Source organism: Amblyomma mixtum, chromosome 9, assembly GCF_055824585.1.
Source record: "Amblyomma mixtum isolate Tamu chromosome 9, ASM5582458v1, whole genome shotgun sequence".
NCBI lineage: Eukaryota > Metazoa > Arthropoda > Arachnida > Ixodida > Ixodidae > Amblyomma > Amblyomma mixtum.
The window spans coordinates 122,749,035-122,775,048 of record NC_143020.1 but is presented as its reverse complement, the minus strand read 5'-3'; the positions used below and the strand labels follow the sequence as shown (position 1 = coordinate 122,775,048).

Here is a 26,014-nt window from a genome sequence, read left to right as displayed (position 1 = left end):
AAGCATAGGCTGCCGGCGGAGGCTGCGCGTCCGCAAGCGAGCGCACGAGTTGAGCCCCAGCTTTCACAGCTGTTGTGACGTCAGCGTCCCTAGCGGAAGGAGCGGGAGTTAGGCCGCCGGTGGAGGCTGCGCGTCCGCAAGCGAGCGCACGAGTTGATCCCCAGCTTTCATAGCTGTTGTGACGTCATATCACGTGGTGCGCCGATGTAGGTCAAGTGGTAGCTACGCGGCCGCGCGCGGCGCAGCAAGGAAGAGCTCGGTTGCGCGGCTAGTATGCTTCGCATAAAAAATACACACACAAATGCCGCGGCACGCTGTCTCGTCTTTTCCAGTTCTGCCACGAGGAGTGCGCGCGAAAAATTCACAGGGACGCCTAATTCCATTATGCGTTACCGATGCGACAGGACCACACTATGGGCAGCACTAAACGCTGTTGATAGCTTTGCCGGAAGCGACGTCATTTCCCTCCAGCCAATCTACGAATTTATGTTCCGACGACACATTTTCTTCCGGATGAGGCTTCCACTGCTATCGCATCAGTATGAAAGGACTGCGATGCTTTCGGTCCTCCCTCATCTCGCGCTTTATTCACTGTTGGCATCAAGTTTGAGCGTTTGTAAAAGGCATTGCGTTATAAGAAGCGTAATACCTGTACCACATGCGCGCAAGGAATGACAGTCAGTGCATGTTTCGTGCCTTAAGTTTGTTAATGCCATTATTTTCGGAGTTGTGGCTACACGGGTGGATTTGTGTATGTCGCGATGATAAAACGCCTGTAATCGACCCAAAAATTTTGTGCGATTGTAAACTGTGCTCATAAGCACAGAATCTTGGCAATGTTGCATAAATTCAATATAAACAAAAACTTCGGGCTTTCTTAACCACATTTGAAAGTTGGCCCATTCCCAATTTTGGTCGTCAGAAAATTAATTAAGGTGTATTAGTGATGATTACTGTGTGGATTAAAATTCATTGACGGGGATTAAGGGTGGATTAACGTAGATTCGATGTAACTGTGTGAATTAGTGTGTGGATTAAGGTATAACAGTGGGTAGGGTTGTACAATACTATATGACAATCCAATGCAATGTACTGAAACATTCTACTCCTCAGATTCTCAAATTTGACTGTGCTAATGACGTCACGACACCCTCGACCAATCAGGAAATTTCGTTTCGATGAAACCGGGTAGTTTTTGCAAGACGTCAACCTAAATTAATTAATGCTATCGTGTTAATCTCATGCAAAAAATGTCTAGCTGTCTCTCGATTGACAAGTCGTAAAACTAGTCATAAACTCACGTGTTAGCGCACAAGCCGAGAGCGCCAGTAAAAATTGTCCCTAAAATTCACGCAATTCGAAAGCAAGAGGTGCTCATATCTATGAACCAAACATTTGTTGACAGGAGGATACCTGTAACGAAGTTGAATGCTTTCAACATTTGTTGACAGGAGGAAGTTTGTAACGAAGTTGAATGCTTTCGAGTCTCTTACACCACAGACACACCCCACATTATGCCCATGCACATGTCCGTTTTTCCGGGTTCGCCCCGAACTGTATCACACTACATGGGCCTGCCAAAGCAAGCAGATAGCCAGGCAGCCCTGAAAATCCAAAACCTGATAAGTGGGAGGCCGCACTGCACAGCTCAAGCCTAGAGTGCTAAGAAAGATGACTGACCAGGCGCGGCAAAGAGCTGATGACGTAGGAGCCCTGAACTAAGGGCCCCGCCCGTTTCGGTGCTCGAAGCTCTTCACTGAATAAAATGCTGTGTCATCATGATCTGCGGGAGGGAACAGGATCGGGAATACGCATTTCTCAGGCGACTGAGTTGGCGAGAACTCAGTTGCTAGCAAATGGCAGTAAGGATAATGCCCCTCAGTCCAAGTGCGACGGATATAAGCAGCAGGAGACCTTTTGAACTCGCTAGACCATCCGTCTTTCTCCCAGCTTATCGCACACACGTGGCGCGCACAATCCGCGAAGTTTCACGGCACGTCCGCGGCTGAGTGAGCCAACTTTGCAACAACGACGATGCTCAACCAACCACACACTCCGCGAGGGGCTGAACATCGCCCGGGCCTCCATGTGGTGCGTCAACGGCAACTGGCGCAGTGGGAAACAGCAGTGAGCACACACAGAGCGCCAACTTTATTACAAGACTACCAGAGCTTCCGTATTTGAACACGTTTCTAACTCGCTCACAGTGTACACGGTTCTGAATCCCATGGAGTGGTGCCATCTCGTGGACGTCACCTGCTGCAGGCACAAGCATGGATCACACATGTAGGCAAGAACAAAAAATAAAAACAAGCATGGATCGCATATATAGGCAAAAACCAAAAGTAAAAATAAAGAAACAGAAGCACCAGACAGTCCAGCGGCGTCCGTGCTCTAGGTAGTGGCGCGGCGAACCCGACACCGCCGACGCGGGCTGGCAACGAAGGACCCGTGGGAAGCAGACCAGTCGGAGCGACCCAGAGTTGGCGGGCTGACGGACGGCGGCGCGTCTGCCCAGTACGGCACCATTCTGCCTTCAAAAGTGTGCAGCAATACGCAGGCCGCGTTTCGGCCATCTTAACTCTATTTAGCTGCAGTGGTCAGGATTTACATGCTTCTCTATCAGGTGCTAAGTGGAAAAGTTTAACTACGCAAACCTGGCCAACTGGCTGCAACACCTTAGCTTTTATGCGAAGCATACTAGCCGCACAACCGAGCTCTTCCTTGCTGCGCCGCGCGGCCGCGTAGCTACCACTTGACCTACATCGGCGCACCACGTGATATGACGTCACAACAGCTGTGAAAGCTGGGGCTCAACTCGTGCGCTCGCTTGCGGACGCGCAGCCTCCGCCGGCGGTATGCTTCGCATCCTAGGCTTAACCATAAGCTAAGCCAGGCCATTTTTTTGTCAAAAGCAACAACGCGAGATTGATGGCACATAACCATAGCGTGAAACTCAACGCCACCCCCAAGAAAAACCAGCGGAGACTGAGCTGCAAACGATATCGCTCGTCGTCGGCTCCGTCCCGGGGACCCACGCGCCATTCGGAGCATGGCACGGAGCTCTTCCGGCCGTCAGCCGATCCGTGCGTCCGGACGACGACAGAGAAATGCACCCGGCCGACAGAGACCGCCGGTATCGCGTGCACGCTCTCTTGTTTTTGGCCGCCGCCGCCGATGCTCATTGTTGCTGCGGCGTCGTCACGCGGCCCCGGCGGATGAAGGAATCCGAGCGCAGCTCCCAGCCGCACTCGTGGCGCTCCGAGGCGTCCCGCCTGACCTCGGATCACTTTCCGAGCTCCGCCGCGTCACCTGCACCGATATGTATGTGCTTTCACTGCTGAAGGACACAAGCCTCCTCTTTTGCTGCACGTGCGAAAGGGCTCCGAATGGTCTTCGTGCTAATATCGAGTGCAAGTTTTCGATGAGAGCGAATTGGTTGAGATGTAAAAAGAAAAAAAAAATTAACAGGCAATTATACGATGGTCCAATGTTGTAGGGGAATCCCCCAAGGTGGAGTAGATATATATTGAGGGAGTAATTTGCTCACTGACATCACCCCGAGCGCAGCCATACGGTTAAAAAGGAAAGCTTTGCTTTTTAGCCGTACGGCTGCACTCAGGTGGATGTCAGTGAGTAATTACTCCCTTATTGCAATCATACGATGTGGTGCGACAAACCTGCGTTAGCAGTATCGGTTGCACATTTCCTTTTTTCACTGATCGCCTTCCCTATTGCGTGTTCGAATTTGATTTTGCAGTCGCTTTCCCGTTTGGTTGCTACGTGGTCTTATAGTGGGTGCGGGCTACAGAGGGTGGGGGTGGTTGAAGGGTGGACGCCTTCTGGAGGGTGCAGAGTGTAGGTGGGTGTGGGAGTACGTGGTCTGGTGGCATGCATGGGTGGACGCTCTTATAGTTGGGAGAAGTATTTTCACCGGCGCATGTGCAGACACCGGAGTGTTCTACGAAAGAGACACCTTCCGGAGCATCTCCAGCGTCTCCATACAAGCCTAGCTAGACGTCTTTCTCAGCCGCAGAGGAAGAGAAAATCTGAGAATCGTGCATTCAAAGCACGTTATCCTCAGCCACTGTGCAAAGCGAAAGCATCGTGCTCCACCCGTTGGTCTCCAATCAAAGAACATACAAGACCGTATCACCGAACGGCTTCGGTTGCGCGCAAGCAACTAGCGCCTCCAAAAACGAACGAGGGAAACCATAGTGCGGGAAAGCCGATAGACCAAAGTCCGGAGAGAAAAATCTCGAGGAGGGAACGGAAGGGTAGGAGGCTCGCTCAAAGAGAGGTAGAGAGTGTTTGCGACCAGAGGGTGGTCACAGGTCCTTTAAGTGGTTGGTTGCTTCCCATTTCGCCACTAGCAGTGCCAGCCACGTCAGCTTCAGATGCGTGACAATTTAGGCCTGCTTGCATGAAGGGTCCAAGGAACAGGACAGGATTCCTGGTGCTATGTTTATACGTTTATATGGCGTCAGCAGCAAGCCATAAGTGCACAGCTGACCCAGAATTCAGCCGTATTGCATAAAGTTGACGCAGCGCCAGAATCTACACTCCATGTAGGTCGTTAATCCCGACGACTGTCGACCACGCATGCGTAGATGAAGCTGCGTCCCCCGGCGCCTTCGCTCGATGAACACTCCAGCAGATCGGCGCGATCAGCTGCCACTCGGGGTCAAGGCGGAGCAGCAGATTCGGAGACAGTGCATTCCTGGATGAACACGTTTGGCGTCGTGGACTGCAAACCTTGGTCGCGGCTGGGCGTCTCGCAGTGTGCGCCTGGATGGCGTTTAGCTTACGCGGGATTCGAAGGCCGACAGCAACCCGCGATGCCACGCACAACCGGTCATGGCGGAGGACTGAAAACATACAGGCAGAAAACCGGCAGAGAACAAGCAGAGGGAGCCGGCATTCCGGATGTGACGCTCTCACATTTCGCCGGAACTGGTGACACGGTCCGCGCGTCGGGGCCGTATACGCGATCGGGTTCCGGTTTTCACCCTTGTCGGCCACAGCACATTGTTTCTGCTCGCAGAGGCAAACAGTGTTCCTCACCCTTTTTTTTTTTTTTTTTTAACCCACTTGACTTTTCAGCGCTCACGCTGGCCAGACAGTTCGGCGCGCTGAGCGGGGAGCTAGCGGGGGCAACGCCTTGCCACGCGTGTTTTCACTCGCCCAATTACTCGACGTGCAAACAGAAGGCTGTTCCCCTTCTGACAGGGGTCACGACACTCGCCACATTGTTGGTCAGTTTAGATCACAACAGTTCCGCTTTCCGAACCATTATGCTACTTTCTTTACCCGGCCGTCTGACAACGCACTCCGTCGTTCTTTTCGGCGACTGCTCTAAGCTCGTATTATTTCTGCTCCTTTAAAATGTGCTATAGCCGGAATACAACTCAAGAAAGAAGCGGCAAATGCTCCTCAAGGGAGGCCCTCCACCCAAATGCGCCGGCCGATTTTCATTATGTCGGGATTAATCCGTGGTTAGTTCTCTGTGCTGTACGAAGCAGCAGCGAATATTCACAAGCCCAGAAAACCCGAACAACTAAACGCTTCTAATTTGCGGCGTATGGCGCTGAACATCGCAAATTAGCGCGGGGAGATGGAATACTTGGTACATCCCCTGATTTCGTATGGCCGCCAGAGCTAGTTGGTGCGAGCGCACGAAGCAGTTTATAAGAAAAATTCTGCGGCTCGTAGGGAGAGACTTCATGCGGAGTCCCAACAAGCCTGCTCTTGTTCGTCACAAGAGCACGTGCAAAAACGTCTCTCTGTCCTATGTATCAGAGCTGCATGGGAGGTGTGTTCGCAACCTACTGAAAGCGAAGGCTTACCAACCGCTGCTCAAGATAAAGCGACCGTCGCAGAATACGTCTGTTGTGCGCAAAGCTGCGGGGTGGGGGCAGCACCTAATACAAATGGGTCAGTGTGTCGACGGGCCGAGAGAGGGCGCTTCCTGACAACCGGCCACCAGGTGACGCTGCTGTTGCCGACAGCCGCCCAGCGAAAGAACGCCACGACGGCGAGATGAAAAGGCGCGCGCAGTGCTCCGACGAGACCGCCCCGCTCAGAGGGCGTCGCCTGGCCTCTCGTCAAGACCACCCGGTTTTCTTAGAAACAGCTCGTGACAGTTTATTTTGCAACAAAAGGAACGACGCGGGCTCAGTGCAGACGTCTGGAGGCCAAAAACGACGGGGTGCACAAAATAAGGCGGAGCGTTAATAGAAGAACAAAAAAAAAAAGCAGACAAGAAGCCACACCTGGCCGCTCTGGAGAAGCGCGCGAAGATGAAAAAACATAATGCAGGACTAGGCCGCCAAGTAGCGCAGAAACAGCGCCGAGCAGGGCTAAACTGGATCGCGCGCATCCTGGCTTGATATGTCGAGCAACTTTGTTGGTACTTTCTTCTTTTTCTTGTTCAAGGCGAAGGGCGGTGAATGACAACCTTGAAATTAAAGGAGCCGCCCTGAACAAAAAAATCTAGAAGGCTAGAAGGCGCGCGGCGAAGCACCGGGCCAACATCTACGGTCACTTACGATCACACTGTCGTTACACCCCACTGCGAATGTTGCAGGCAGAATGGGGCGTCGTTTTGTACACGAACGGCAGCTTATCGCCTCACTAATTTGTGAACTGTGAGTGTCCACGTCACGGTGAACTTGTTTTGCGGGCAAAGGCCTCCGAACTCGCAACCTGCTGCACTCAGTGGTTTAGTTCCGAGCTTGTCAGCTGACTACAAGAGCACATATTTCCTTTTTCGCCGCCAGCTCACAGGCCTGTGTCTTTGGCTCGTGCGTGCGTGAGAACAGCGCGCTTGTGGAAGCAGGCGTTTCGGGCTCAGCAGGTTGTCCCTGAGTATATATATGCGTATCCATGTCTCCCCGAAATGGCTGCATCAAGCTGTTCGCTCGAGCTACAAAGCAAAAGCGCGGATTCCCTTGTCGTCGTGCCTAATCTCAAAATGGCAGCGCCCATGCAACGCGATGATTGACACGTAGAACCGCTTTATTAAGCATGAAATGCTTTTAGCCCCGTTGTCGGCAGTGTGGTGACGTCACGCCGAGACCGACAGCCATCATCCGGGCACTGAAATCCAGTCATCCGGGCACTGAAATCCAGTCATCCGGGCACTGAAATCCACTCATCCGGGCACTGAAATCCAGTCATCCGGGCACTGAATTCCAGTCATCCGGGCTCTGAAACGAGAACATCCGGGCACCGTACGAGACTTGTTGTTGTTGTTGTTGTTGTGACTGAGAGAAGTATGAAAAGAGAAAGAGGAAAGAAAAGACGCGCGTCGCAGCAACAACTGCGTCCGCCGGAACGGACGCGGCTCAAAAAACAGGTAAGCGGCCGAAGCGAGAACAGATACACTCCACTCAGTCGTACGAGACTTAACGAGACTCTCTAAGCCCTCCTACGCGACCGGCATGCAAGCAACGGTTGGTCTCCAAACGAGTAAAAAAAAACTGCTGCCAGTGCCTTCTCAATGTTTATCAAGATATCAGTCGCGCTGTGCGTTTGATAATGCACGGAATTATAATTTCCGATTTCTAATAACGCGTGCAAAAAGCACATAAATGCCACGATACACTTTGTTGCCATACGTGATCTCTTAGGGGCTTCGCGCATCGAAACAAAGCCGCTCAGGCGCACAGGGGCCCGGGGGAGAAGCGCTGCGTTCAAAGGGCAAGGCATCGCGCCGAACGGGTGGTGGCGTTCCTCCCTTCCATTACGGTGTGGTTCGGGTGTACACCGAGATGGAAGAGAATTACTGCGCCATTTCCTTTCCTCAAAAAACGTTGCGTTCAAATGGCAAGGCATCGCGCTGAACGGGTGGTGGCGTTCCTCCCTGCCTGTACGGTGCGGTTCGGGTGTCCACCGAGATGACATTAGGCCCGTAAACATTTCATGCTTACTCTACTCTCGGTTACGGGAGAGGCAGAGATTTTTTTGGCCTGGTCCAAACTTTTGTGCAGGGTACAGGCCGCATCGGCATTAGCACCACCAGCCTGAGCCTACGACGAGAGATGCTGCACCGGCTGAACCTTCCTTCCGTGCGACCGGCCGAACAACGAAGGACTGGCATGGCGTTGCAGCACGCCGTGGTCGGTATAATCAGTAGGTTTTACTTTTTCAAAATTCGGCAGACTTTCTATGTTTATTTTGCAGCGCAGTTTTCTTCTTTTTTTCGGTGATGTAATGTAGTATTCCTATATGGTCAAAAGTCACTTGGAGTTAACTTTTTTTTTTTCCTGAGCATTCGATTTACCAGTAATTAAAACACAATCTTTTTTGTTAATTGCGCGCAAAGCAATCAGCCTATGGGGTTTTGTGTTGTGTTGTGTTGGGTTTAATGGCGCATAAGCAGCTAAGGCTATCATGCGCCAAGCTCAAGGTATAGGATATTTCTTTTATGCAGATTTGTGCTGTTATGTGAAAAAATGGTGTACAGGGTATAAAGTTTCTTGTACCGAGTAATAAGAGAGAGAAGAAATTTTAGATCTACAAGTAAAAGCTTTTAAGGAGGCCGGGTAACCTCATCAGCGGTTCTTGGCTGGGCAAGGAAATTGAGGTTCCCAGCCAATCAAATAAAGACCTCAGACTTCTTCTCGAGGATGAGAACAAGGCTGAAGTGTATTGTATAAAAAGCGAAACAATCGATTAAAATTTACAGTTTCTCAAGAAGACCTGCTTCTTTTAAAAAGCTAAAAACACAAGACGGGTTAACAATGGCAGTTTCACCTAAGAGCAACGCAGGGTGTAAAGGAATGCATTCTTTATAAAACTTAATAAAGTGTTTTTTCCTTAGTTTTCCGAGGTATGAACATGAGAGTAAAATATGATTTATTGTGAGCTCGCCTCCACATCTTTCACAGAGTGGTTTGTCTTGTTTCGTTAGTAAGAAATTATGTGTAATGTGTGTGTGACCAATGCGGAGACGACATAAAATTATTTCCATAAACCGTTCCTGGTGCCTGCAGGTCTTCCATTCACCCAAGACGGGCTTTACCAAGTGCAGCTTGTTGTTAACTTCGTTGTCCCATGAAGCTTGCCATTTCCCTCTAAGTTTATTTTGAACCAACCTCATGCAGTCCCTATGCGGTATGTTTACTTGTTTTATTTCACGATTGCAGGCAAGTGCGGCACATGCATCAGCTCTCTCGTTTCCGCTGATTCCGACGTGACTAGGTACCCAGCAGAGCTTTATTGTACGTTCTTGTGTGTGAGCTTTTATTGTATTGTGTATTATGTTTCCTATCATGGGTTCGACTGCATTCTTGGGGTTTATTGCTGTAATTGCGCTGAGGGAGTCAGTGTAGATAACACTGTTCTTTATGTTTTTCTTGATTATGTGATCTACTGCTACAGCAATGGCGAAGCATTCTGCTGTGAAAATTGAAGCGCACTGGGGCAGCCTGACTACTTTCTCCCATTTACCTTGTACTATCGAACTCCCTACATATAGTGCTGTTTTAGAACCGTCCGTGTAGAAATCGGCATAATTCCTGTATTTTTCTTGTACTGCACAAAACTCTTGCTGTATGTATTCCTGTGGGGTATGCCTCTTGTGAATGTGTGTTAGTGTGAAATCGCATACATCAGGAAACGTGTACCAAGGTGGCAACGGCTCAGGTCTCCATGCAGGATCGGGAAGTGCGTCTAGTATGTTTATTTCTTGACATTTTTCCTCGAAGCGGAGCAGGAGTGGTCTGACAACTTGAGGTTTATTGGTAAAGAGTATTCTGGATGGGCATTTGGTAACTATGGCGTAACACAGATGCTTTGGCAACGACCTTATTTTAAGTACATAAGCACAGGTAAGCATTGTTCTCCTTATGTTGAGGGGTGGCTCATTTGCTTCTACATGAAGACTATTTACAGGGGATGTTCTGTACGCCCCAGTTCCGAGGCGCAAACCAAGGTTCTGTACTGGATCTAGCTTTTTAAGGTACGATGGCCTCGCAGACCCGTATACTATACATCCATAGTCTAAGGACGAGCGCACTACTGACCGATAGATGTGCAATAGGCACATCCTATCAGAACCCCAGCGTTTTCGTGACAGCACTTTAAGTATATTCAGGGATTGGGTTGCTTTCTTTTTTAGGGTGTTTATGTGCGGTAGGAACGTGAGCTTTTTGTCGAAAGTTAGGCCTAAAAATTTGTGTTCTTGTTTTACTGGAAGTACGGCTCCATTTAAGCGGAGGGTGGGATCAATCTGCAGTCCTCTTTGGAGTGAGAAAAGAACGGCAACTGTTTTTTGCGGGGAAAACCTAAAACCATTTCTGTCAGCCCAGATTGCTAATTTGTTTATGGTAAGCTGTATTTGTCTTTCACAAGTTGATAAACTAGATGATGTGCACGAAATCTGGAGGTCATCGACGTTGACTGAGTACATAATGGACTGTGGAATTATTTTGGATAAAGAATTCATCTTTACTATGAACAATGTAGTACTTAAAATGCATCCCTGAGGCACTCCATTCTCCTGGATGAAATTCTTCGAGAGGGTAGAACCGAGACGAACTTGGAATGAACGGTTCGACACAAAGTCGCTTAAACATTTTAGCATTCTCCCGCGGATGCCAAGCTCTGCCAAGTCACGAAGAATCCCGAAGCTCCATGTTGTGTCATATGCCTTCTCCATATCGAAGAAGACAGCAAGGCAGTGTTGTCTGTGTATAAACGCCTCTCGGACCGTGTTTTCAAGGCGGACGAGATGATCAACTGTGGAGCAAGCTTTTCTAAAACCGCACTGGTGGACATCAAGAAGCTCACGAGATTCTAAAATAAACATTAACCTAATATTGAGAACACTTTCAAAAGATTTGGCTAGACAGCTTGTAAGAGTTATAGGCCTGTAGCTGCCAGGGGAGGTTGGTGGTTTTCCTGATTTTAGGAATGGAACAACAATTGCTTTTTTCCAAGCTGCTGGTATTTTTCCTTCCACCCATATTTTGTTAAAAAATTGTAGCAGAACTTCTACAGAGGGTCCAGATAGATGAGACAGCATTTCATAATGAATTTCATCGGGACCTGGTGCAGTTTGTTTACCTATAGACAGTACTCTCTGAATTTCCTGAAGTGTAATCAAATTATTGTAGGGTTCCTTTGTGCTGCCTGCCGTAGGGAGCCTTTGTTTTTCGATTGCTTTTTTGTATGCTAAGAATGGCTGTGTGTAATGTGACGAACTAGAAACTGTTGAAAAATGTTGGCCCATAATGTCTGCTTGTTCTTTAATGCTCGTCTGTACAGAGGGGTCTGTTAGAAGAGGAACTGTGAATGGGGAGTAGGTGCCATTTATTTTTCTAACCTGCTCCCACATTTTTTTAGATGTTATTGTGCTGTTTATGGAGGACACGTAACTTTGCCAAGAAGTTTTTTCGGCGTTACGACGTATGTATCGGGCTTTAGCTTTTGCCTTTTTGAAACTGACGAGATTCTCGTGACTTGGATACCTTCGAAAAACACCCCAGGCTTTATTTTGATGTTTTTTCGCTATCCTACATTCTTGTGTCCACCAAGCCTTGTGGTTCTGGCGCACCATTCCTGTGGACTGGGGAATAGCTAGGCGTGCAGCATCGATGATACACTTCGTGAGAATTTCATTCAGTTCGTCTACGCTAAGTGTCTCTGCGAAAATGCTTTGTAAACTGGCTTTTTCGCTGAATAATGCCCAGTCAGCTAAACGGAGCTTCCACCGTCGTGGTTTAGATGGGAGGATGGCAGGTGAGGATGATAGGCTAATAAAAACTGGTAGGTGATCACTCCCATACGGGTTGTCTAAAACATCCCATTTAAAATCGTTAAAAACAGATGGTGAACTAAAAGGCAAGTCTAAACAGCTCATTGTTCCAGACGTTGGGGAATAGTACGTAGCCTTTTCTGTATTTAAAAGACATATATTATTTGTGAAAATAAAATCTTCGATCATTTGACCCCTAGCGTCACAGCGTTCGCTGCCCCCAAAAAGGGGAGTGAGCGTTAAAATCCCCGACTACAAGATATGGTTCTGGCAGTTCATTGATGAGTTCCTGTAGGTCACGGACTGTTAATGTTATATGTGGAGGAAGATACACAGAACAGATAGTTATAGTTTTGTAGCTGACAATGCTGACCGCAACTGCCTCCAGTTTTGTTTTGAGTCTGATCTCTTGAGCAGGGACGCCGCGTTGAACGACAATCGCGACGCCTCCTGAGAGTCTATTTGCCAGCTCGCGATCTGGTCTAAATGTTTTATAATGTTTCAGGATATTCATGTGTTGTGGACCAAGATTTGTTTCCTGTAGACATAGAGCTACCGGCAACATTGACGCTAAAATATCTGTTATATCATTGTAATTCTTCAACGTCCTCTACAGTTCCATTGAACTAGAAAAGCCATGTTTATGTTTGGGGTTTACTTTGTCTTTGTCTTTGTCTTTATTTCATTTCATTTTCTCACAACAGAGAAAAAAGGAGCAGGAGCTAAAGGCTCACAGCCTGACAGAGGCTCCTGCCCCAGGTAGCACAATTTGGCATTTCAGTGCACACTTAATAAAAAGAAAAGATAGACAGGGAAACAGCTCTCATTTACATAAACACATTTGAACATATAACTACTTCAACATATAAAAGTGAACATATAAATATGGAAATTAGACAACACTTAGTAGAATTTAAGGAAAAAAGAAACGCTAAATGCACATCTCGGCACTCTGCAAAACTCATGTAATTGCAAACACACACACACACACACACATAGATTACAGACACATAGCACACCGTACTCTGATAATATATATACAACTTGATTACACCGAAAATTAATGAATACAAACAATGTCTTATTGAAGGAAAGAAATAGGTTTTTTTAACAAATACGATTTGACATATTTCTTAAACTCCGGTTTTTGGAATTTGATTTCTTCTCCTATGAAATTCAGCAAATAAGGAACTTGGAAATGTAAGATCTGTCTGCCATAATTGGTCCTAGTGAGCGGTATTCTTCTTGTGTGTTTACGTAAGGTGTATTTTGATTCTTGGAGGTTTGCTTCAGAGAGGTACAATTTATTGTTTTTTATGTATTGTAATAACTTGAAATAATATATTTGCGCAGCTGGAAGCATTTCATGTTTAATAAATAGCTTGTCTGTTGGAAGATCACATGGTTTTCCTTGATAATTTTCAAATATTCGCAACACCTTTTTTTGGAGGATCGTTAGTTTGTTATAGTTATGAGCTGTAGTAGTACCCCACACTAGACTACAGTATGATAACTTGGAGAGGAAAAGAGAGGAATACAATGTTTTCTTCAACCACAAAGGAATGAGATTTCCAATTTTATACATACAGCCCACGGTTTTTCCTAACTCTGCAGCTAATTTATTCACATGCGTGTTCCAGGACATATCATTTTGAAACCATACGCCTAAGAACTTTTGAACTGTCACCTCATGCAGTCGCGTGTTGCGAAATAATATTACAATATTTGCAAAAGACGGTTTATTTATAGGTTTAAATATCACATATTTGGTTTTACTTACATTTATCTGTAACTTATTTGTGTCCAACCAGTCAGAGAGGTTTTCTAAGTAATCATTTACTGTTTTTTCTAAGTGAGGCAGTGACGCATTTGAAAAGAATAGGTTTGTGTCATCTGCATACATGACTATTCGAGGTGAAGAAGGTATTAATGGAAGATCATTTATGTACAGATTAAATAACAAAGGCCCCAGTATCGACCCTTGAGGAATACCATTTAAAATTACTGATCGTGGCGAGGACAGTTTATTGAAAGACACAAACTGTCCTCGCCACGATCAGTAATTTTAAATGGTATTCCTCAAGGGTCGATACTGGGGCCTTTGTTATTTTCTGGACCCGTTATAAGGGCCCTGTCTTTTTTTCGCTCAAGAGAGCTGTTCCGCCGCTGTAAAGCAGGCGGGCTGGGGGTTAAATCCATCACCTCGTCAGAGGCGCTGGAAGACCGCGGTGAAGCCGCGGGCGTGTGGGTTTCAGGCCTCCCCCGACGGGGGGAAGTCCTGCGGGATGCTGGCCCATGGGCCGGCATTCCCTGCTTTGGGGTTGGCAGAGCAGCCTTCGCTGTCCCTGCCTGGGGCGTGGATGGCCCTGCCACAGGCGCGGTGGAAGTGGCCGCGGCAGGTGCCGGAGTGCTGCGTGGTGCACCGCCCCTGCGCACCACATCAGCGAAGTTGGATTTTGCTGTGAAAGAGAAAGTGTTCGTGAGTGCGAACCGCTTTCTTGCTTCTCGAAATGATATGTTTTCCTTTGTCTTTATGGTGATTATTTCTTTTTCCTTCTTCCAGGACGGACACGCCCTGGAGTACGCAGTATGGTCTCCTTCACAATTAGCGCAGCGTAGAGCTGCGTCGCATTCCTCAAAATGGTGGTCCTTTGACGCACATTTCGCGCAAGTTTTGCGGCCGCGGCAACTCTGCGATCCGTGGCCAAACCGTTGACAATTAAAGCACCTTCGGGGGTTAGGGATGTAGTGTCTTACATTTACTTTGAGGTATCCAACGTCGATGGTTTCGGGCAATGTGCATGTGTTAAAAGTCAGGACTAGGTGTTTGGTATCTATTTCTTTGTTGTCCTTGCGGATTTTGATGCGGTACACATCTATGACACTTTGATCAGAGAGTCCTTCCAGCATTTCTTTCTCTGTGAGATGTAGAAAATCATTTTCTGATATGACGCCACGGACAGTGTTGAGGGATCGGTGTGCAGTGGTGGAGACAGGTATGTCCCCAATAGACACTATGTTACAGAGTTTGGTGGTTTGGACATTGTCTCGGAGTTCCAGTAATAAATCGCCACTGGTCATTTTTGATACTTTGTAGCCGGGGCCCAAAGCTTCTGTTAAGCATTTCGATACCATGAATGGAGAAAGAATTCTGGCCTGTTTATCTTGAACTTCACTGTGGATGACATGGAATTTGGCAAATGTTGCTTTCTTTTTCGAAAAAAAGTTCTCTGCTTCGTTCCGCACTCTTTTTAGAGAGCGATCAGGTTTTGTTAGGGGGGGAGCCATAAAAAATTCAGGTTTTTCGGTCATGGTGCCAGCCACCCACCATGGAGCCCAACAAGGGGACGGGACAGGAACTTGCAAGCAAGTCCTGCCCACGCCAGCTGTACACCTTAACTATAAACAAATATGACTCAACTCAGGGTAGTTGGTCACACAAGGTTAACCCTAGCCGCCTATGAAAAGTAAAGAAAAACGAAGAAAAGAGGAGGAGACAGGAGAGTGGTAAGAAAGAGATAGGAAAGTGAAAGATGGAGAGGAGAACAGGAAAAGGCGACTGCCGATTTCCCCGGTCGGGTCAGGCCGGAGGTGCCGTCTACAGGAAGCTGGGGCCAAAGTGGTGTGTTGCCTCCGCCGAGGGGCCTTAAGGGTCCAAACGCTCGGCATTGGCTCAACCACCAGGATCCCCTTTTCCCCGGACACGGCGATGCCACGCACGGCTAAGCGCGGGTGCTCGGGTCCGTGGTGGCACACTGCTCACCATCATCCCCCTGCGGGGATGTCCCTGCGGATGCTCAGGTACCCGTGGTGTCGCAACTCACCATCGTCTGCATGAATCAGACGCCCCTGCGGGGCAGCCTATGGGGATTGCAGAAAGAAAGGCAACAACAGCCAGTGAAAAAAGCCTGACCAACCTGACAGACCCAATAGAACGAACTTGGTATAGCGTAAGTTGAGATACCTGCAGGAATCTCGCACTTATCAAGGCCTTATAATAAGACTTTCGAGAATTGAACAGCCTCGAGGATACAGTGACCAAAGTAGTCTTGAAACGACCATTTCGATCACAGAAATGAAAAATTAGGAGGACGCTCAAGCTACGCCTTAAGAGTAGACGCGACAGCGCCTTCTTTTCATTTTTCCTCTTCTCATTCCTTTTCTCTCTCAAGTTGCAGTCGTAATTCGTCGGCATATCGTTCTCAACAAACGCGATGCCACGAACGCTAGCATAGCTTCCGCGCCGAACGAACGGGCACACATGCACCACCGTACATGTCTCTAATGCACCCTTCTAAAACAACACGTGTTCACTAGATGAGACTTTGTGACCATTTGTGGCTCTGCCCCTCACCCCTTCTCTGAAGCCTTCTCGATCCCAACATCTCTCTTGCCCAGTGCAGGGTAGCAACCAGAACACCCTTCTGGCTAACATCCCTGCCGCCTTCCCTCTTCCTCTTTTTATATATACCGGGTGTCCCAGCTAACTTGAACCAAGGGTTTAAAAATGAAATATTGGGGTCAGGAGAGTGAAACTACCTGCATATTGGTGACAGGCATTTGGCGCACCACAGGAAATTTTTTGTATTGCAATTACTTAACTAGTAATTAAAATAATTTTTTTTAAATTTTTAATATTGACTTTAGACACTAAGTGTGATTCGCAAAGTTGGAGAGCACTTTCAGAAACCCCCATTCCATTATTCGCCATAAAGAAAACCTTACGTGTACCTCTTTTTTCGAGCTCGAAAGAAAGCCCGCGAAATACAAAAAAAACCACGTGACGAGCGCATTCGCGCGCCGCGATCGTGCTGCTCTCAACCGTGCTTTCAGTGAACGAAATCAGCTCCGGTATTCATTCGGCGGCCCCGTTTCAGAGGCAGGCCGATATCTTGGTGGTGGTTTCTTCGGCCGTGTCAGCCAGTTCGCGCGTGACGGTGTAAATTGCAGCGAGTGCGCTGCGCTTTGCAGTCGCGATAAAGACTGCCAAGCTCGAAGTTTTCAAATGAGAGGAGTTTTATTTGCCAGTTGCAAAGAAAATAAAAGTGGCGGTTTATGGCTTGGCTGTGCGGCGATGACAGCCGTGGCATGCGGTTGTCCTGACTCCATTTCATTTCGGTTTCTTACCAATTATAAAAAGTGCTCGAATAGGTCACCTTGTGCGACGATACAGCTATGGCATCTTGTAACCAAATCAGCCGTTGCATTTCGTATGACAGCCTCAGGCATGTTTAAACATACTTCCGTTATTTTGTCTTTAAGGTCTTGCGGTGTGGAAGTTGGTGTGCTGTACACCTTGTCCTTGATATGACCCCACAAAAAGTAGTCCAGAGGTGTCATATCAGGAGACCTGGCTGGCCAGTTCACGGGACCTAGTCGTCCTATCCATTTCTGCGGGAACGCTGCGTCGAGCCAGGTCCGAGCCTTGGCGCTGCTGTGCGCGGGGGCGCCATCGTGTTGAAACCACACATTTGTGGCCCTGGCGAGCGGTAGATCCGAAAGGAAGTCGTCAACGGGTCCTCTGAGGATATCATTGGTGTAGCGATCTGCTGTCAGCGTCTGGTCGAAAAACACAGGCCCGATCAAACTACCGTCGAAAAGTCCACACCAAACACTAAATGACCACTGGTACTGGTGCTGCGTCTGTAAAACCCAGTAGGGATTTGAATCGCTCCAGTAATGAGCATTGTGCAGGTTCACCTGTGAATTGCGCGAAAAACTAGCTTCGTCACTCCATATCACTTTGTTCAAAAAATCCGGGTCGTCCTGCATCTTTATCAGAATCCAATTAGCAAAATCGGTCCTGTTTTGGAAGTCCCGTGGCAACAGATTTTGATGAAGCTGTACGTGGTACGGATGCAGGCGGTGTTTGCGCAGTATTCGCCAAACTGATGACCTGGAGACTCCGGTATCCTCGCTCACGCTGCGCACGCTTGCTTGGGGTTCCAGAGCGAACAGCGATAAAATATGCGTCTCGAAGTCCTCGTCAAAAACAGGTGCTCTGTGTCGTGTGGACGTAAAACTGCCCATCCGTCGCAGCGTCTCGAAGGCACGCAGGATCGTTACTGAACTTGGCCGCCTGCCTGGGTGCCATTGTTGCATAAGGTCTGCAGCGCGCCTTCTGTTCCCATGACATGCACCTAGAGCCAGAACCATGTCTGCTTTCTCTTCATTTGTAAACGGCATGTCTGCAGTGCTAGTAATCACTACACCAAAGATTCAGTCTCGCATGAGAGTGGCATAAGAAGAGCACACGACAAACTGTGCTTCACCGCTGCTTCCAGCTTTCAAAATCCTCATTAGGAAACTGCAACACACAGCCGCCAACACCTCGCGGCGAAACATTATTCCCTGTATTTCTCTTTTGCTTCTGAGTGACAAAGCAGACTCGCCATCTCAGTATCTTATCAGATTGGGACTAAGTCGTCGTCGCCGGGTGCCAACTAGCTGACGCGGACGAAAAACCCCCGCCAAGATATCGGCCTGCCGCTGCAACGGGGCCGTCGAATAAAGGCCGGAGCTGATTTCGTTCACTGAAAGCACGGTTGAGAGCAGCACGATCGCGACGCGCAAATGTGCTCGTCACGTGATTTTTTTTGTATTTCGCGGGCTTTCTTTCGAGCTCGGAAAAAGAGGTACACGTAAGGTTTTCTTTATGGCGAATAATGGAATGCGGGTTTCTGAAAGTGCTCTCCAACTTTGCGAATCACATTTAGTGTCTAAAGTCAATATTAAAAAATTTAAAAAAATTATCTTAATTACTAGTTAAGTAATTGCGATACAAAAAAATTTCCCGTGGTGCGCCAAATGCCTATCACCAATATGCAGGTAGTTTCACTCTCCTGACTCCAATATTTCATTTTTAAACCCTTGGTTCAAGTTAGCTGGGACACCCGGTATACACACACACATTGATTCGCAAAACGCCTGTTGCAAATACGCACACGCGCGGATATCACCTACCGCGCATACCATTCCACATCGCAGAAATCAAATCGCGAAAACCCGCCTCGCCTGGACACCTCGGCATGCGTCGCTCTTTGGCAATTAGCGCGTTGATGTGACAGCCTTGAACTTATCCTCCGGGCGCCAGTGAAAGGCCATCCCAACCCAGAGGAGGCGGAGCCCACCCCACTCATCTATTCACACATGCCCCAATATTACCGCCTCCCCCGAAGAACATACCCCCCCGCAATAAACTCCGACGAGAGGAGGTGACCTCCTGGTACCAAATCTAGAGTAACGCTTTCCCCCATGTTGCGCTTCGGCCCACATCTTAAGCCATGCGCTACCCTGCAAGCTGCCCTTTTTGTGGAGCACATCCAACCCTCTGCCATTCCACATGGGAATGTCCCAGTCCTCCCTCAGTACCCCCTATACCCCACCCCTCCCCGTCTCAGTGGGCAGCCGTCCTGTCTAGCACAGCCCTGGAGGACCAGCGTCCGCCTGGCCACCCAGAGAGCTACGGCAAATGGGCCCTGCACTAAGGCTCCACCCTCTGCAGGCCTCCATTCAACCTTTGCTCATAATAAAAGTAGATTGACACGCTATCGTTGGACATTTTGCGCTATGGGTTGCAAATGGGCGAGAGGGTGGGGCATCACGTGGTCTGCGTGTTGACGACGGCGATGGAACTGCTGCTTATAACCGTCGCGGTAGTAATAACATGGCACTTCCTATACGCTTATGCCTGGCTTGAAGTGTACTTACACGCAATGAAGACATCTGCTTCATCAAATAACTGTTCTAATCAGGTGATAAGAGTGAACGGCGTTTCGTTCTTGCATAAATTGTAAATTGGTTATTTGAGGAAACGAAATGGCGCAGTATCTGTCTCAAATATCTCGGCGGACACCTGAACCGCGCCGTAAGGGAAGGGAGGAAAGTGGGAGTGAAAGAAGAGGGAGAAAGACGTCTCGTTCTTGCACTTGGAGCGCCCTTCTGTAAGCCGCCGGTAACCGCGCGAGGCGCGGTCCCGTAGCACGCGGCGGGTTCGCAGACGCCGTTGCTGCCCCCTCGCTGCTTGAAGCATGACCACGAAAAGAGCCGCCGGGGCAGCCTCCTAGAGGAAGAAAAAAAAAAGAAATCGGGGTTAACAGTTCGTCCTTGCCGGCGCCGCTGTCCACTATTTATCGCGACACGCTCGGCCGACCACGGCGGCGCAGGTGGCGACTCCCTTTACGGCGGCGAGAAGACGTTCAGCCTGGCTGCGCCCCCCGCATTCAATTTGCTTTGTCCCAGACGGTCTCAGATCCTTCCCCCGCTTTATCCATTTGCAGCACCGACGCCACTGCTTGCAGGATGTGTGGCAGTTCGCGCCATTCACTCTGGCGTTCTTTTCGCTACCGCGTCCGCCTCGTCCTCCATGGGCGCGCCGACCTTCGTGGACGCTCCGCGACCTCGAGTATACGGGGCTATCCCTCTCGTTCCGTCTCCGCCGCGCATCGACCGCATTCAGTGGAGCACGCAGGGACTGCGGATGAGCGCATCGACTTACACCTGCTGATTTCGCTTTGCTGTCGGAATTCGTTCTCTCCTCATTTCTTCACGCGCCCGCCGCGCCTCAGTGGAGGCGAAATCCAAAAGGCACCCATATGCTGTGCTACGCTAGCGCACGTTAAAGAAGGTCGACCTTATTCCGGCGACCTCCACGACGGCACCATTTCCCCTCTTTCACTCCCTACTTAATCCCCTCCCTAACGGTTTGGTTGAGGTGTCCACTGAGAAGTGAGATAGTTACTGCGCCCTTTCCGTTCTTCGAAATCAATTTTTATTGCGAAAGCAATACTACTTGCGCTTTCACGCCTTTGCCGTGCCGCGGCGGTGACCACCATTGACCTTCATTTGACCTTGATTGCATTAGATTGGATTAGGTTGGATTAGATTGGATTAGATTAGATTGAATTGGACTGGTCTGGATTGGATTAGTTTAGATTAGATTAGATTGCATTAGATTAGATTTGACTGGATTGGATAGGAGTGGATTGGAGTGGATTTAATTGGATTGGATTGGATGGGATTGGATTGGATAACCGATGCATCACCACAAGTCTAACCACAAGCACCACCCCCAGCTACACTACCAGCTGTACCATGTGGCGTAGGTACGGATATTGCTTTCGCAATTACCGGGCTTAACCAAGCTAAGCCACAGCGATTTTTTTTTTTTTTCGACAGAGCCCCACACATGCCTTGCGAAAATCGTCTGCTGCAGTCCTTGCAAGTGCGATAGTAAAAATTGATTAACTTTTTTGGTGTGCTGAAGTTTTCCCGGTCGCAAAAGACGCATTTGTGGCAGAGAAAATTGTATTTAAAAATCTTTCCGGCCTGCTCGCAGTGGCCACTATCAAAACAAGCTCCTCCGAGATCGGGGAGCAGGCGGTAATAGCTTTAGCTATAGCTAATACCACCGCTAATATTATTTTAAGCGGCTCAAAAATTGTCAGTTCGCAATTTCGCGAGGGGTCGAATAGCACCAACCACCCTTAGCATTCTTGAGAAAGCAGCCCAACCTCCCAGAGAGGTCGGTTTGATTTGGGTGCCGTCCCACTCGGACAATCCGGGGAACGAGGCAGCTCACAATAAAGGCCGAGAACCGGGCAGGGAGCTCGCCTATTCATCCGGGGTTTACGAGAGAAGGCATGACCTCTTTTCATGACATATTACCCACCATCACACCTTGGGCAGGCGAGTTTATCCCCCTCCGGCTAAAACGCTGTCCAAAGCTCAAGAAACCACGTGTAGCGGGCTTCAGACGTGCTCCCTGACGAACCCCGCGCAACTGTCACTCATGTACCCCTCGCAATACGAACCCCAATGTTTCCGCTGTGGCGAACGCGCCACTTACGACCACATCTTATGGGACTGTAGGGAAGAGCCGCCCCCGGCTGAGCTAGTACGCATCTTGTCTCGCAAGCGGTGGGAGGCCGCGCTGGCCAGCTCAGACCCGAAGGCGCAAGTCCGGGTCGTCGAGTGGGCCAACCAGGTCGCCAACAGTCATGGACTATCGAGCACCAAAACACGGCCCTCCGATCAGCAAACTCTTCTTGACGAAATAAATGTTTTCCAATCCAATCCCATCCCGCTTGTCGATATAAAATCGTGACGTCCGCACCAAAAAGGACTGCTTTCCACCGTACTGATGTGAATGGCAGTATAGCGTAGCCTCTGGGATCCGCGCTGAAAATCTGTGTGGACGCATGCATTTTACCAAAATCGGCCACTGATGGCGAGACCTGTATTCCGTTTTTGGTCTTTTCCAGCTTGTGAAAACTAATTTCGGTGAGTGTGCTCTCCTTCTTATTAGAACACTCTACCCTGTCGACAAAGGCCAACTTTATTGGCGAAATCGTACTGGCGGCGCCAGCTCTTGTCGGCAGCAGAATCACAAAAGCAGACGAATGCGAAAGGCGAAAGGAAGAGCGCGCTCCGACTTTCCGGGGGCGAACGTATACGCGATGCTGGTGCAGCTGCTGCGAAAGCGTCTGTTTTTAAGGCGAAAGCCTTTAATGCCTGATACTGTCGTTAGCAGACGCGTCGGCAGCCGTGTCGGCAGATTTTACCGCCTTTCGGCGTCACTGCTTAGAAAGAAACTGCGCCGAGGGTGGGAATCGAACCAGGGCCTTTGGCATTTGAGGCGGAGACGCTACCACTCCGCCACGAAGGCTCAAGGTTCGAGCATTAATAAAGGCGCATCTAGTGAATGCATGGGCTTCATAAATAAAATTAAAGGAATAAAGTCAATAAAAAATAAAAATAAGAAAATAAACAAAAATGAAAACAAAACAAATATAAGATATGCAAATAAAAATGGAAATCAATAAAAACAAGAAAAGGATCAAAAAATAAAAATAAAAAAAACAATATGGGAAATAAAAAGTAAATAAAAACAAACAGTGCGCCAGTAAACGCTTTCACCTTGCACCACTTTAGAGAGCCAAAGTGCCCCCTGAATTTTTTTTTGTCCAGCATCGCCCCATACGATGTGGGCTTTAATTCTCACCGATTCAGCCAATAGCCGCCGCGGTGGCTCAGCGGTTATGGTGCTCGGCTGCTGACCCAAAAGACGCGGGTTCGATCCCGACCGCGGCGGCTAGAATTTCTTTGGAGGAGAAATTCTAGAGGCCCGTGTACTGTGCGATGTCAGTGCACGTTAAAGAACCCCAGGTGGTCGAAATTTCCGGAGCCCTCCACTACGGCGTCTCTCATAGCCTTAGTCGCTTTGGGACGTTAAACCCCATAAACCATAAACCAACCATTCAGCCAATACCCGAGCCAAACATGGTATAACACAAAAATTACCACTAAATGCCACCTATGTGCCAAATATGAGCGCGAACAAGGCAACGACGGCGATGACCGCCTCGACTCGTCGCTCTGTAAAAGATAGCACATGCAGTGAAAGACAGCACCCGGATTCACGGGGGAGGTGCGCTTTCGTTCGGTACCTGCGCACTCCGGCTGAGAACTCTTCGGGAAACTGCCACCGCGATCTGCCTGTAAGTGAGCAAAACTATTCCAGTGAGAATATGCGCCGAGGTTGATTCTGCACGTGTACAGCTGAGCGAAGTGGCACTGTGACGAAATAACGCCTCTACCCGCAGCTCGACGCCAATCTCGGCCTGCAATGCGGCCGCTCCAAATGCTGTTAGCCCGCCGTTACCGACAAGCAGGTTGCTCCCTTTATTTAAACTTTACTAGTTTGCCTCACAGCCGGAGCAAAAGAAATGTTTTCTCTACGGCGGCGGTGACCGACACGACGCGCATGTTGAGGCGAATGCATGTATCTCGAAGGTGGAGCCATCTGACAAACCAGAAATGTCCAGCGGGAGTCTCACTGGCTAATCGGGGGGGGGGGGGGGGGGGGGGGGGTGAACTCTCGGGCGCTTGGATACAGATCCGGACGACGAGGCAAGCGACGCGTTGGCGTGAGTTTTCGCGTACTTTGTCTGCCGGGGTAATCTGTGTTCTATTTTCTCAGAGAGGCACAACACTCATTGTCACTTTCCACGGTGCGAGGTTGCCGAGAAAGAACACTCGTACCCGAATTCAACTGGTGTACCTCATCTTCAACATATCGTATCAGCAGCACTGCGCTGAAATGGGTCACATATGACCGATGACGTCACATACCTAGCGACGTCACAGAGGACTAATTTCCGTCGACATATTTTGCGAACGCTTCCGCCGTCAGCATAGCCATCTCATTGTTTTCTCATTAATAAACGAAATCTTGCTTTGCTCCGCTATTACTGGGTGAACGAAAGCCTATGCCCCTTTGCTCCAGTGCGAGCACTCTCTCTGGAACATCTACCGGCTTAAAAAATTCACTTTCTTGGCGCAGGAGCGCGGCGATCTAGCGCTCTGGACAAGCGTACAGACGAGTGTAGTGTACGCAGCAAAGCGGCACTTGTATGCCTGGGCTAGACAATGCCGCAGCCGCTGACAAATTCTAGAACGCCAACAACAGTTATAATGCTCTGTGCAAAGTAGCACAAGATACCGCATGCGCGCACTTGGCTCAAGCCGAGCCTCCACAAACTTTGAAGGCAAAGAAAGTGAGGCGGCAGCGCGTCTGCATCCACATCTTCCAGTTGGCGAAAGCCTCGGAGGAAAGACGCCGGCGGCTCAGCTGGTTCAGCTACGCCTCCGCAGCGGTCGCAACAAGCCGCGCGCCGTCGGCTTCACCGGAAACGGGTCGGCTGCGGGGAGCGCGCCCTCGTTTGTTACCGTCTACATTCTCGCTTTCTTCTCATTCTCTTGTTGTCCCTTTAGTCCCTCGCTCAAGAAAACGCGTCGCCGGGCGTGGAGGAACATCCACGCGCCACAGCTTGGCTACGTGTCCGCTTTTACTTGTTTTTACTCCTCTAGTTTGGCTGGGGTGGTCCGCTGGTTAGCGCGTTTTCCTGCCGCTCTCCAGCAGCGCGCCCTCTCCCGGAGAGCGCGCGTAGGCAAGGGACGCGCGGCTAACCTTGACCGTGCGCGGCGACTCTGGAGCAGCGTCTCTTTGTTTTCTGTATTTCTTTCTTCTTTTCTTGCGTCGCACGTCAACTTGCGCGGTAATTCCAGGGCGCGCGGCACGGCTCATGAGGGCGCGGTGATTGCGATGACTCGGGAGCGCTCGTGCGAACGGCGAGATGCTGCGTTTTTGTTTTAACCAGTCCACACGCTTCGCACGCGTGCCACTGCTACCACTGGTCCGCTGAAGGGCTCCCCCTTTGCGGTCTTCTTTAGCGCGTGCAGATCCTGGAGCCACGGCTAGACGCACGCTCATAGACAAGCGTCGCTGCGTTGGCCAGTTTGTTATGGGCGACGCAGTTGGAAGATGGTTTGGTGTATGGTTTATGGGGTTTAACGTCCCAAAGCGACTGAGGCTATGAGAGACGCCGTAGTGAAGGGCTCCGGAAATTTCGACCACCTGGGGTTCTTTCACGTGCACTGACATCGCACAGTACACGGGCCTCTAGAATTTCGCCTTCATAGAAATTCAACCTCAAGTAAACCAGTCATTTCCTCCAATCAAAACCGAGGTCTGCTGGTATTTAAACGGGACCATGAGCGCACAACAGTGGTGTTGAGTGTGTTGGGTTTAATGGCACATAGGCAGCTAAGGCCATCATGCGCCAAACACAAGGTATAGGAAGTGTTTTCTGCGCGATTTAATAAAAATGTGGAAAGTGATCAGTGGTGTAAAGAGCCTAAAAGTTTACCTACCTACTAATAACAGAGAAAAAGATATTTATGAACGCAACGATGGAAACGTACGTTTCGACAAATGGCCGCTGTCCACCGCTCGTACATTGTTCAAGGAGCACCAAAACTCAACAACCATAGCATCCCGTTTCAAGTGCCCTTCAAAAGAAACTCTAAAGTATATTTGCCCCTAACCCCATCTACTCTGTTAAAGCAGTTGTGGAAAATTTAGCTCGCAGTTCTCACTCATTCACTCAATCGCAGCTATTAAGGCGGATGCCTTTAATGCCTCATCGTTGTAAGCAGGAGTTGTCGACAGAAATGTCACGCTTTTCAATTGGTCGAAATGGCAGTGACGTCACAGTGCGCGAATTTCAAACGGGACAATTGCACTTTGGCTAGTAACCATGCAACCAATTTAAGGGATGGTATACTGATGCTTCAAGTAAGTGTGACTGAGTTTAGTTAATTGCTTACTTAACCAATTAGCCTAATTAACCTTTCTAGTAAGGCCAGATAAACAAATCCTAGTAGGAAATTGGTCGAGTTGGGGAATCGAAC

General features: G+C 49.0%; 1 protein-coding gene across 1 annotated transcript in view; it reads right to left on the bottom strand.

Moving 5' to 3' along the window:
• LOC149331052 (isobutyryl-CoA dehydrogenase, mitochondrial-like) overlaps nt 1-26,014 on the bottom strand; it is a 419,086-nt gene that overhangs the window by 159,464 nt on the left and 233,608 nt on the right. The gene's annotated exons all lie outside the window — the stretch shown is intronic.